This window comes from Castor canadensis, chromosome 3 (assembly GCF_047511655.1).
Source record: "Castor canadensis chromosome 3, mCasCan1.hap1v2, whole genome shotgun sequence".
NCBI lineage: Eukaryota > Metazoa > Chordata > Mammalia > Rodentia > Castoridae > Castor > Castor canadensis.
In genome coordinates this window covers 111,789,280-111,803,724 of record NC_133388.1, presented here as the reverse complement: position 1 = coordinate 111,803,724, position 14,445 = coordinate 111,789,280, and the positions used below count along the sequence as shown (strand labels likewise).

Genomic DNA, 14,445 nt, shown 5'->3' with positions numbered 1-14,445 from the left:
TTGAAATAATGGGTAGTAATCTGTCTTGGTTGAGGTGGAAAAGAGTGGATAAATATATAACTTTTGAAAGGCTAATGTTAAGGGGTGAGGTTTTTTCAGATGATTTACTATTTGTTAAGTGAAATTTAAGACGAAATAGATTTAGAGAATTTTTTTGTTGACTTAATAAAAAACTGACATGTGTGAATAAAGAAATGGTTGCCAATTGTGGCTCTCCTGTGTAGGCAATCTCCGTCATCTCATCAGAGGAGAGACACTGGAGAGACTTCATTGCATGAGGTCCTCTGTGTGTGGTAAGTATGTGTGTATTCTACAAAGAATTTTTATCTAATTTTTTAAAATTTCATATGAATTTAATAGCTATAGAATGTTACATTTTAACTACAGTTAATTTAAATAAAAATCTTTAAAATGAACCTGAGTATCCCATGTATCTCAGTACAAGCCAGAAAGCTGAAGGAAGAGAGGAGTGGGGCTCAAGTGATAGAGTGTGTGCCTGGCAGGGGCAAAGACTGAAGTTCAAACCCCAGTCCCACCAAAAACCTAACAAGCAAACAGCAAAGGGAGAGAAACTATATCAATAGCCAATAATCTTTATTCATTTAACTTCTAATTGAAGTTTATGATATCAAAATTTTGTGTTTAAAAGTTTTTGCTAACTTAAGCAAATCTAAATCATATTTTTGCTGAAGACATAAGTAAGAGAAGATATGCAAACAGTTTGTAATTTAATTTGCAAAGTAAGCTTTAAAAAGTCAATGAAAAAAACTGAAAAATCCTCATGTTTTTCAAAAGGATGAAAGGCGTGACCTGAGGCTTGACAGTCTTAGAGGCTTGGTGTTAGGTGGAGTGATGGCAAGGTTACAAGAAGAGAGAGTTGGAAATAAGGAATTTGTGAGTATTTTAGCTTCTTGCTGTCAATAATGGCAAGCACAAAAGGGATCCTGGGGGTAGGTTTCAGCCAAGAGAGTTAGCTTCTGGGGACTATAAATGTGCTGTTTGGGACTTTTTTCAGAAATATGTCAGTGTGTCATTTGTTCAGATTATCCCCAACTTGTGTGGAGCTGTGTGGCCTGAGTAAAGGGAGAAAACCCTTTGAAACACCAGCGCAGTCGCCAGGAATGTTCCATGCAGCCTAGGAATGAGGTAAGTGTCTAAAGGTATTTTGGATAAAAAGTGTGCTCCTTATAAACCCCAAAGTCTCTTGAGCATTACCCTTGTGCTGCAGGGCTTCCACTCCTTCTCAGAGGGAAATTTTCCTTTTTAGCTTGAAGTTAATGCAATAACTTCTTCATCAAACTTATAGGTTCCACTCAAGATTCCTTGGCTTGACCCATCTCAACCACCGATAAAATATTTAGAATCTAATGGGGGCTTATCATTAGAACTCTCAGATGAAACTCTCATTTTCTAAAAGACAGATTCTCATAAACAGTGTAAAGTGTGGCTGAGGAAAAATGCATATCTAAAACTCATTAAAGCAGAGCAGAAGACACACATATACACACACAGAGAAAACAGGAAAAGCAAAGAAAACTTCAAAAGGAAGGCATTGCCCTGCCTCCTAAGTGTGCTCTTTCCTGATGATGCAAGAGCTTCACTACCTCCTGGCTGGTTCACCTAAACTTCTGTCACTGGAAGCTTGTATTGAGGAGGTCTTTGATACAGGAAAAATCCTCAATTCATTATTTATGATTTTTGTAGTTATTGAATGTGTCCTAGAAAATAATTTTAAGACAATTCACAAGGAAAAAGACTGGCCAAAGAACACATTATTCAAGTAAGGCAAAGCAGGGAATGCATACAAAGCAGCATGGAGTACAGGTATTGGAGACACAAGCAACAGTCTTTCATCAAGGCTATTTATATTAGCTAAATGTGTTTAAAGAGTTAGGCTTAAAACCTTTTCAGAAAAGTGATTCCTTTCCTTTTTTAGATACCTTGTAACTTTTAATCATTTTGAACTTATAATGTTTTAATGTTATTAGCCAAGCATGGAGACATTGGATTTGGGGTGATCATACCAAACTAGGGTCTTGTGAAATATTTGCCTGTTTTGTTATTTTATTGCATGGTTACTTTTTTCGTTTTGACTACTTGAACATCAGTGAGAGAGGGAAATATATTAGTATTGAAAACATTCTGCACGTATACATATGAGAGTAAGAAGTGCTCCAACCAGTACACAACCTGAAACAGTATTAGAAACATGCACAAAAACATGGCAACACTCTGGGGATACAACATCCTCACTCACCTGCATATTTAAAATCAGTGTATCTAACCTGTCATGTGTAGAGTCTGTGACTTCAAAGCAATGTACCAGGACTCCGTCAATAGTCCTTTAAGTCACTGTGCTTTCATGAAGGGAATGTACAGAAAGAAAACAAACAAATTTGTGTTTCAAGAGACAGCTTGCCCTACCAGGACACCTGCCACCTCAATTGCCCATGACCATTATTAAAGGACACATAAACTCTACCTACATTCTTGGGTTACTTCAGAGCTAAGACAATTTCAGGAGCATCAATCAATTTTAGGTGGGAAACATGAAAGTTCTGAATTTTCCCCCTTTTCTGTAAGGTCAACCATAATGACAATGAATAACCATACCATAAATTCTTCAGTATTCAAAGGTTCAACATAAATTTTCTTGCCATAGAGAAGCTACATCTGTATAACCACCAACAGTGCTAAGTGATTCATGGTTTCTTATCATACCTGCAATACAAAAAGCTTATAGCTATAAGTGGTGAAGAAGGCCCCAGTCCCTTAATTTGCAGGTGAAGGCATAATGTTCTGGGGCTGCAATTTAGGGCAATAGCAGAATTTACCTAAATAGGAGAAATTATACTCTTGAAGATATCTGTGAGTCATTGTGGGAACCTGACCCTCTCTGAACAGCACATGATGGAAAACTGATTTGCTTTTGTTCTAATTTTACTTGTACATTTGGAAATTCCTGAGGTCATTGTGCAAATTAATGATATATCAAAACTATTGACACTTGCATCCACACAGACTCAAAGAAAACTCTTATTTTCTTAATAGGGAACCTATAATTTCAACGTTAATAAATACCAAGAAATGGACACAATGAAAACCACTGGAATGAATGTTGTATCTCAGCAAGTATAGACATTAAATTCACATTGTCTATAAGCATACAGAAGATATGCTTCCTAGAAATATTCAGAATCCATTAATATATGAATGGCTTGCATGACAAAAATGTTAGAAAAATAGAAGAGTCTCTTAAGGGTTTATTAAATATCTAAAAACAGATACACAGGCTCTTCATCTACCCATATGTTGCATATCAGTGGCTCTGCCTTTCATATGGTCATTTTATCACCTACCTCATTCTTATCAATGATTTGAACAATCTTTTAGGCACTCTCTTCTCTTTCACAGAACCTTTTAGAAAATACATACAAATGTGTTTCATGATACAATTTCCTCTACAAGGATGAGCACCTACAACTCTACCTGAATACGTGGATTGATGCAAAATTAACTGTGGTGTCTTGATACTCCATACTTTATTTAATATTTATTTTTATTTGCTTCAATTAATTGTATAAAGGAGTTTTATTGTGAAATTTATATACATGTATATAATGGAGTTTGATCAAATTCACCCTGTGTATATTTCTCTTCTTTAACTCTGTTCTCTCCATCTTTAAAGCTTTATGGTATCATTATGCTATTTTATTATATAATATACTATTTTCTTATATATATATTTAATATGTAACTGATTTTAAATATGTGATATCATATCATTAACATACATAACTATGTAAGAAAATATATGCATTATGTGGGTTTTCTATTAATAGTTTTCTATCATGTAGACCCAAATGCCTTCTCCTTTCTAGTCTTCAGGACCTGCCTGTTCTTCCCAATGTTTCCCTTTTTGTAATCATGTTATATAGATATTTCTAAGTCAAAGTTTCCTATATGAGTGAAAATATGCCATATACATCTTTGTATTTAGTGTTTGAATTTTAACATGATTTTTACACAGAGATAAAGAAGGGTATGTAATGATGAAAACAGAGATTTGAGTCATGCTGCCACAAGCCATGCAATGCTACAAGCTAGAAGACCAAGAAAATATTATCTTCTAGAGCTTTTTGAGGATTCCCCTGACTTTATCTTCCTTCCTTGGAGAAGGAACTGTTCTTCATGAACTGTTCCTCAGAATTAAATGTACCTGTTCCAAATAGTTCCTGTTCCCCTGTGTAAGAATATGTATCTTACCCTCAAGGTGTTGCCCATCAATGGACTTTGACGTCATATCATTAACTTAGTCAGGAATGTGTTTTGAAACTCTCTCTTCCTGACTGATTATCCTCATCCTCATGCTAGAGACATGAGAGATTTCAAATTCCGTCAGTCTGAGTACACTGTCAACCAGAGTTGAAGTGAGCAGCTGGTTTATTCAACAAGGTATAATGTTATGAATCCCACCCCCCGCCTGAATCTTACCATCTTAGAAGTAGGAATTGTATCTTTCTCAGAGAGCTGGTCATGGCTTCCACTAGTACCATCAGCAACAGAAACGCCGCCATCCCTCCTAAACGCACTCTTTCTCACATTAAGGATAGCTTTAGCAGAGAAGGACTGAAGATGAGGCGACTATTAACTCTTCGTGGACAGGCAAGAGTCTGCTTTGGCTGTAACTGAAAAACTGGATGTCTGACGTCACAACCATCTTCATTCTACCTGTAGAACCAATCGGCTACCAGAATGCAGCTTCCTGAAGCCAATTAGGACCTGCCACGTTCTTCCCGGCAAAAGTAACTCTTTGGTGTGTGATATTTGTTGCTATGCAACAATTTTAAAGCCATATGTATAATTTTAAGCATGTCCTGTTAATAAAATTTATTTTCACTAGTGAAAATTTGTTCCAGCCTGTCCCTTTAATTACTGACTGGCACAGTCAGTAATTTCCTTGCAAAGTCACTTTGTATCACAGACCAGCCTCAAACTCATGATCCTCCTGCCTCGTTCTTCCTTATTCTGGCCTTAAACCCATGATCCTCCTACCTTTGCCTCCCTAGTCCTGGAATTTCAGATCAACAACACACCAAACTCATAGTCACTTCTTTACACACTTATTGATTCAAAATTCAGTAATTCAACAAACATTTTTGAAGTATGTAAGTGTTCAACAGTAGTGTAGAGATGGTGTCTGTTATAGTGGGGTGAGTGTTGGGAGTACACTGTGGTAAGTACTCAGAGAAATTACATTCCTTGATCAAGCCATTAAAATGGGGATCATTCAGGAAGAAATGGCAAGACACCTTGAAAGACTATCATTCTCTAGTCCCATATGGCCACAGTGTTTTTGAATTTTTTTATAAACTTGTAATTTCCAAATCATTTCACCAAATGCACTACAGATATAAATAAATGATAGATGAATTTATCCATAAATCTAAACTGAATGAGGACTTAAATATTTTCAATGCCTTGTGCACATATCAAAAAAGTACAGATTGAAAAATCTACTGTTAAATTTATATGGAAACACAAGAGGCCACGAATAGCCAAGGCAATACTCAGTCAAAAGAACAATGCAGGAGGTATCACAATACCTGACTTCAAACTATATTACAAAGCAATAATAATAAAAACAGCATGGTACTGGCACAAAAACAGACATGAAGACCAGTGGAACAGAATAGAGGATCCAGATATGAAGCCACACAACTATAAGCAACTTATCTTTGACAAAGGAGCTAAAAATATACGATGGAGAAATAGCAGCCTCTTCAACAAAAACTGCTGGGAAAACTGGTTAGCAGTCTGCAAAAAACTGAAACTAGATCCATGTATATCACCCTATACCAAGATTAACTCAAAATGGATCAAGGATCTTAATATCAGACCCCAAACTCTTAAGTTGATACAAGAAAGAGTAGGAAATACTCTGGAGTTAGTAGGTATAGGTAAGAACTTTCTCAATGAAACCCCAGCAGCACAGCAACTAAGAGATAGCATAGATAAATGGGACCTCATAAAACTAAAAAGCTTCTGTTCATCAAAAGAAATGGTCTCTAAACTGAAGAGAACACCCACAGAGTGGGAGAAAATATTTGCCAATTATACATCAGACAAAGGACTGATAACCAGAATATACAGGGAACTTAAAAAACTAAATTCTCCCAAAACTAATGAACCAATAAAGAAATGGGCATGTGAACTAAACAGAACTTTCTCAAAAGAAGAAATTCAAATGGCCAGAAAACACATGAAAAAATGCTCACCATCTCTAGCAATAAAGGAAATGCAAATTAAAACCACACTAAGATTCCACCTCACCCCTGTTAGAATAGCCATCATCAGCAACACCACCAACAACAGGTGTTGGCGAGGATGCGGGGAAAAAGGAACCCTCTTACACTGTTGGTGGGAATGTAGACTAGTACAACCACTCTGGAAAAAAATTTGGAGGCTACTTAAAAAGCTGGACATCGATCTACCATTTGATCCAGCAATACCACTCTTGGGGATATACCCAAAAGACTGTTACTCCAGAGGCACCTGCACATCCATGTTTATTGCGGCACTATTCACAATAGCCAAGTTATGGAAACAGCCAAGATGCCCCAGCACTGACGAATGGATTAAGAAAATGTGGTATCTATACACAATGGAATTTTATGCAGCCATGAAGAAGAACGAAATGTTATCATTTGCTGGTAAATGGATGGAATTGGAGAACATCATTCTGAGTGAGGTTAGCCTGGCTCAAAAGACCAAAAATCGTATGTTCTCCCTCATATGTGGACATTAGATCAAGGGCCAACACAACAAGGGGATTGGACTATGAGCACATGATAAAAGCGAGAGCACACAAGGGAGGGGTGAGGATAGGTAAGACACCTAAAAAACTAGCTAGCATTTGTTGCCCTTAATGCAGAGAAACTAAAGCAGATACCTTAAAGCAACTGAGGCCAATAGGAAAAGGGGACCAGGAACTAGAGAAAAGGTTAGATTAAAAAGAATTAACCTAGAAGGTAACACCCACGCACAGGAAATCAATGTGAGTCAATGCCCTGTATAGCTATCCTTATCTCAACCAGCAAAACCCCTTGTTCCTTCCTATTATTGCTTATACTCTCTCTACAACAAAATTAGAGATAAGGGCAAAATAGTTTCTGCTGGGTATTGAGGGGGGGAGCGGGAGGGGGTGGAGTGGGTGGTAAGGGAGGGGGTGGGGGCAGGGGGGAGAAATAAACCAAGCCTTGTATGCACATATGAATAATAAAAGAAAAATGAAAAAAAAAAAAAGTACAAAACTTGGGCTTAATGTCTAAGGTAAAAACATGAATAAAACTGTAAGTTTTTTATATACTCTTATATGGTCAACTCTGAACTTAAGATTCTAGCAAAAGTGTAAAAATGCAATATACAGCATTTCATATTACACTAAAAATCTGTTTTTCTTTATCACACATCTAATTTTGCATTTATTAATTTAAAAGTTTTTTATGGTTAATAAACAAATCATTGAGAAAAAAGGAGTTTTTAAAGGTTTTTTTGTTTTTATGAGCTCAAGTATGTTACATAAAATGTTATATTTTAGGTAAGCCTGGCAAAGATAATAAAACATTAAAAAGACCTTGAATGGCAGAATCATCTCAGTACAAGAAGGAAAGCTAAAAGGACAGAGGATAAACCAAGAGCTAATGATCTTCATATGTTAACCTTTTAATTGTGTTTTATGATACAAATGGCATGTGTTTAGAACTGTTTCCTAAGTGAAGCAAATTTAAGGCAAAAATATCCCCTAGTGACCTAATAAAGGAAACTAGTAAGGCAAAAAACTAGACTGGAGAATCCTCATATGAGGTTAAAAGAAAAAAGTGGTTAGTGGCTTGTATTTTGACAGACTTACAAGCATGGAATTAGGTGGGCTGAGAGTATCAAAAATACAAAGGGAGGGAGCTAGGGATAAAAGAAGCTGTTAATGTGTTTGTTCTATGGTGTGGATAGTGAAAGGGATTCTAAGGGTTTGTTGCTACCATGGGAGTTAGATGTTTGGGGATTGTTTTTTTAGAAATGGATTAGATACCCCATCTTATATATGTCATATTGTCTCAGAGCCAGGGATAGTAGAGTGGTTAAGGTAAACAGAAACCATGCCTTGACTTACACATTCTAGAGGATCTGGGAATGTTCTTTTGATCCCGGAAATGAGATCTGTTCATACAAGGGGCTTTGGATCCCAAGTGTGCTGTTCCTGGAGGCAGGCTTCTTTCTCCTGAGCCTTTTTCCAAGTACCACAGGGTGTCCACTGGATCTCAGAATGAAATCTTTACTTTTTGCATGAAAAATACAGTAGCTGTGGTGACAGACTGAACAGCTTATAGGTGCTGTCTGCTTTGACTTGGCTAATCTCACCAAGGGATATAGTATTTAGTATCTAATGGGGACTTATCTTTAGAGTTCTCATGTAAAGTTCTCATTTTCTAAAACACAGACTGACAAAAAGGAAATAAAGAATGTGTAAAATGTGTGAATCTTAAAGTACATTCAAAAGATTTCATAAGACAGAGAAGGAGAGAGAGAGAAATATACAGACAGTCACACATTAATCAAGCTCATGGATATTGAATCTCAGATGGCTTACTCTGCAAGTCAACTGCATTATTAACTACCTGGCTGTTAGCAATGCTTGGTCAACAATCTTTTAAGGAATGCTCTGTTCTCTTTCAGAGAACCATTGAAGAATCTTGCACAGATGTGTTTCAAGATACAATTTCTTCTACAGAACATCTATTTCTTTGAATACCACCATTGCTGACAAACCTACCATACAACTCTACCTGGATGCATGAATGAATTTGACATGAACACTTCACTCTGTAGATTGCATTCATTCTGGAAGGTGCCTTAAATATTTCTATGCTTACAAGAAGGCTCAAAGCTTACCAAAATGAATTAAAAATGACACAACCAGCGATACAATAAACATGATCAATAGGAATTTTCTCTACCAAACAATTGTGCAATCATAGTCATTTCAATCACTAAGGGATCTGTCATTCTTACCTGAGTACCTGTAATAATAGCATAGTGATTATAAGGATTGGAACAATCATGATATGGATGTCAGATATCCTACGGTAGGATATTTTTATACAGCAGCTCTAACCTCGCCAACAATGTTCCAACTTGATGAGTTTCTTAGTAGGGATGTTGACCTGTGTCAGGCAATAGCATCTGGGGACTCCTGTGTTCTACTCATAGTTCCCATGGCCATTGTGTCTTTAGAGAACCCAAACGCATTACGTGGAGTCTTTCAGATGTCAAAGGACAAGTGGTGTAAGAGAACTTTTTTTCTCTTAAAGTTGTATCTGCCAATATTCCTTAACACATATCTCCTTGATGAACACTTTGAAAGGACCTGGATCACTCTATGCCTCTAAAATTTTTGCATCTCAAATATTAAGTATTTGTTAGCAGAGTTGCAATCATATTAGGCCTGGTACTATTATAATAGACATATCCATTTATCACCATACCATGTGAAGTAGAGGTAAAGGTGCTATCAACAAAAACTTGGCTAAGATGTGATTCTGAGAATAAGAATATTTTAGTGATTAGTTTTTACACTACTTGAGATCTTACAAAACCCATGAAATATATATGGAATTCTATGTAAGGCATAACCTTCTCAGCTACCTGTACATTTAAGATCAGATTGTCTTCACTGTCGCAAAGTTAGAGTGTCACTATGAAGTAATTTCCAATGCTCCAGCAACAATCTTTAAGGGTCACTGTGTCTTCATGCCTGGAATATTAAAAAGAAAAGGTACAAAGCTATGTTTCCAAATATAGCTCACTTCCTTAGGACACCCTCCCCATCCCTTGACTAAGACCATTATTATGGACCAGTGAAAATCTTCCTAGATTCATGGATTACTTTAGAGTTAGTAGAATTTTTACAATTATCCATTTTTCCAGACTGAAACCATGGAAAATTCTTCATCCTCCTTCTGTGTTATCAAGTCAATTACAGTGACAATGAAACAGAATAGCATAAAATTTCCAGTAGTCAAGCATCAACTGTGAATAGTTTTATTGAAATAGAAGACATACTAAGTCATATTCACTAACATTTCTAATGTCTCATGGTTTCATATGTCTGCATGTGCAACAAGAAAAGAAGAGCTAGGAATTCACTCATCCTTTAATTATAGATGATGGTAGCACATTTTATGCTGTGATTTATTGTCATATTAGTACTTATCTATGTAGCAGAATTTTAGTCTTGAAGATCTTTTTGAGTCACTGTGGGGACTTCACCTGCCTCTGAAAAACACATCATTCAAAATCAATATGGTATTTTTCTTATTTTACTTATTTATTTGAAAATTACCAGGTCATTTTATCAATTTTGGATCGGTCATCACCTCCTGTATACTTGAAGAAGTCCATGGACCAAGGCTTATAATCAAACTCTTCTTGTCTTCAAAGGAAACCTACAAACATCCTAGCATCAATACCAAAGTGATGTACACAATGTGAATTACTTGAATCTTTCTGTTTTTATGATTTTAAGCATTAAATGGACATTGTCTCTCAGGAAGCACACGATAAAATGTGATGCTTTCTAGAAATGCTGGGGAGATATTGTTGAATGAAAGCATGCATCACAAGAAAAGTTGAGGAAATAGAAGAGTCTCCTAATGAATTATTAAATAGATCTCAAAATAGGAAGGTTTAAAGTCTGAATGTGAAATCATCTCACCTCTATACACTGGCCTTGATGATAACAAATAGCTTTAACAAACATGGTGACACAAGTTTAGGCACAGCCTTCTCACTTACTTGGATCCTGAAGATGATCACTTTATCACTAAATTATTTATCAGTGTATCAGCCTGATCACTTGCCTGGTTATCAGCAAGCTTCTGTCAAAAATCTATTGTAGGTTTTTGAGTTTTCTTGTAGGGAACCTGAGAAATATATGCATGAGCTCATCACAGATGCAATTTTTCTTCAAATTCACATGCCAATTGGTATCCACAAAATCATTTCTAAGAGAACACTGAGCTATACACAGGTACATGCATAAATTTGACTTAATTGTCAATTTTTGTAAATGCTATTCATTTTGTCTATGTGCCTGAAAATATCCTATTCTTACAAAAAAGATGTAGGATCAACAAAGTGATGATGAATCACAGCACAAGAAATGACACAAACATGCATAGGATCAAGGTGAATTTTCTCCAGCAAATAACAAGTGTGTATGCATGGTCATGACAATTGCTAAGAGAGCTGTCATTTCTTCCATGAGTACCTGAACAAATATTTACTGACAAGAACATTATTATCATTATATTTAACTATATATGATGGTCAGATGTCCTACACTGTAATTTTGACTGGTAGCAACACTAACGTGGATACTGGCAAAATTCTAATTAATGACAGTTTTGTCTCACAGGAGCATACTGACCTGTCTCACAAAGAAAGATCAAGAAAATCCCTTGTCTCCCACCAAATTCATAACATCATTTTGTCATTTCAGGATTCTGCTACATTACCAGGAAACTTTGAAAGGCTCAATACAAGGCATGTCAGAGGACCCTTCCTTTCTTGACACAGTATCTCCTAATATTCCCCTATCACTGTCTCTTTAATGAACCCTATTTGAAGTATATGGATCATTCCTTATGGTTCTAAAGTTAGAAGAATAAAATCCCATTACTTGATATGAACATTGATAATTTTCATAACATTTTGTGTAATAGTATGGAAATATGCTATTTCCCTAACATCCCTCAGATGTGCACTTTAGAATAAGGACTTAATAATCGAATGTGTCATCCTCTCAAACCTGTATTATATGTGAAAATTCAAAGTATAAAAATTAACCATGGGCGGGAGAGGCGCGAGGCGAAGCGGGCAGCGGGTGGCGGCCGCGAAAATTCTGAGCTGTGTAGCTCTATCAAATGAGATCTTCTTTCAGAAGAAGACAGAGTCTCCAACAAATAAGTTTGGCTGTTCACCACGAGGTTAGCAAAGCCGAAAGGAGGAATTTCTCGAACTTCAAGCCAAGGAAAAGTCTATGAGAACAAGCGCAAAACAGTCCGCCAGCGGCAGAAGTGGGGAATGACTATTTGATTCGACACAGGCTTGAGTAGACTTAGAAGAAGCTTAGATGAGAAGCCCTATAAATGTACTAAATGTGAAAAGAGTTTCAGCCGGAGTTCAACTGTTTTTCAGCACCAGAAGATTCATAATGGAAAGAAATCCCATAAATGAGCTGATTGTGGGAAAAGTTTCTTTCAGAATTCTAATCTCATACAACATCGGCGGATCCATACTGGTGAAAAGCCCCACACGTGTGATGAGTGTGGAGAAAGGTTTAAACAGAGCTCAAATCTCATTCAGCACCAGAGAATTCATACTGGAGAAAACCCCTACCAGTGTGATGAATGTGGCTGATGTTTCAGCCAGAGTTCCTACCTTGATTCAGCATCAGAGAACCCACACTGGGGAGAAGTCCTACCAGTGCAGTGAGTGCGACAAATGCTTCAGCCAGAGCTCTCATCTGAGGCAGCACATGAAGGTGCAAAAGGAAAAGAAGCCCCGTAAATCCCAGGGTAAAAATACCACTGCAAAGACTCACTTGCTGTCCTCTTGGAAAGCTGTACTGGAAGGAAATCAGTGGCTGGTCTCCGCCAAGTGAAAGGTACGGCTTCAGCCCTCTTTAAGAAAAAAAAAAAAGAAAGGTAAAGATGAAAGCTGTCCCTTTTAGAATTGGGTATGCTTTATAGTAGAGCACTTAGATACTGATCCCTCTGTTGCATGGAAACTTTGGGAGTTGAATGACATTAGTGGGCTGAAACTACAGAAGTCCAGCTTCCCTCATTTCTTTTTTATATGACATGGAGCACAAGGAACTGAAACTGTTTTGAGAGAATATAGGATCCTTGACCTCCAGTTGAAATTGTTTCCTGCATCATTTTGATAAAAAGCATAATGTTTTCATGACTCACTTGTGAAAGTGCAGACATGTCAATGATTACTCACTTTAGGACTTTCTGAAGAAGGAATAATTAAAAGCAAGGAATTAATTTCATTAGTTTGAGGTTCTGCAACAGACTAGGAGATTTTGTTCGTAATGTTTTGTATGATAACCATTACTTTATAAGTGTGACTCAAATTTCAACATAATGAAATGTACTCACATTCACAGATTTTTAATCAAGGCCCATCTTGTATTAGCTTTTTTTTGTTTCTTCCCTTCTACTTATGGACAGTTATAATTAAAGAAGCAAGAATACCTGTTTTTCATCACATTCTTAATAAGCAATCCTAAGGAATCCAAAGTGAGAACCGAATTAGATCACAAGACTCCTATTCCTGTCAATACCATTCTTTGTTATAGGGTAACTGACATGTCAACTGCTTTCTAAAAATTGGTATGGATTTATTTTGATCCATGCCCATGGCTTCTTGGCATTAACTTTTCTCTGACAAACTAAGCCAGACTTTCAGACAGGAATAGATACCATGTTTTACCAACAGAATCACAGCTTGCTTCTGGATTTTAAAAAAATCTACAATTTACAGGCCTCTCTGCCTTCAAGATGCAGAGCTTTTGGTAACACTGGTTATCTTAGACAAATGTTTTGTCTACAGCAAAAGTCATTTAGTATGTCAATACATTTTAGCTCCTTTGCAATTTAACTTTTTCTACATTATATGAATTCTGTAAGAAGGATAACAAACATGTTTCTTAATTTCCATCAGAACAGTGCCAAGACTGGCGCTCCTGGTGGTGCACACTGGTATTCCCACATACTTGGGAGACTGGTACAAAGATTGTGATCCTTAGCCAGCCCAGGCAAAAGTGTAAGACCCTATCCATAAAACAAACTAAAAAGCAAAAGGATTGGGGGTGGCACAAGTGGTAGAACCCTTGCAAGCACTTGCCTGGCAAGCAAAGGGCCCCGAGTTCAATTCCTAGTACCACCAAGACAAGCAAAACCAGTGCCAACTGTCACATTTCTGATCATTCAACTCAGGTTTTAATTCTATTGACTGCTAACATTCTTTTGATTTTTTTAGTATCTTTTATAATCATGTCAGTTCTTGGTGTATTAGTAACAACGATCCTTAAAAATAAAAAATGAAATATTTTACATACTTCTACCTTCTGTTTATTTTTCTTTTAGGAAATTGTTTTTGATGATTTAGGCAGCAGATCAATAAATTACAGCTTTTTGAAAAAAAATAAAATAAAATAAAAATAAACCATGTCAAGTAGGCACCATTGTCTCAGACCTGCAATTCTAGCCACTTGGAGGGAGTGAGTAGGAGGATAGTGGTTTAAGATCAGCCAACACAAAAAGGGAGACCTTATCTCAAAAGAAATACCCAACAAAAAAAGGGCTGGTATAGCTCATG

The 14,445-nt window shown here is 36.6% G+C and overlaps 1 pseudogene; it reads left to right on the top strand.

Moving 5' to 3' along the window:
• Positions 1–4,536: 4,536 nt before the first annotated feature.
• On the top strand, positions 4,537–13,791 carry LOC109679998 (zinc finger protein 22-like; annotated as a pseudogene).
• Positions 13,792–14,445: the final 654 nt, after the last annotated feature.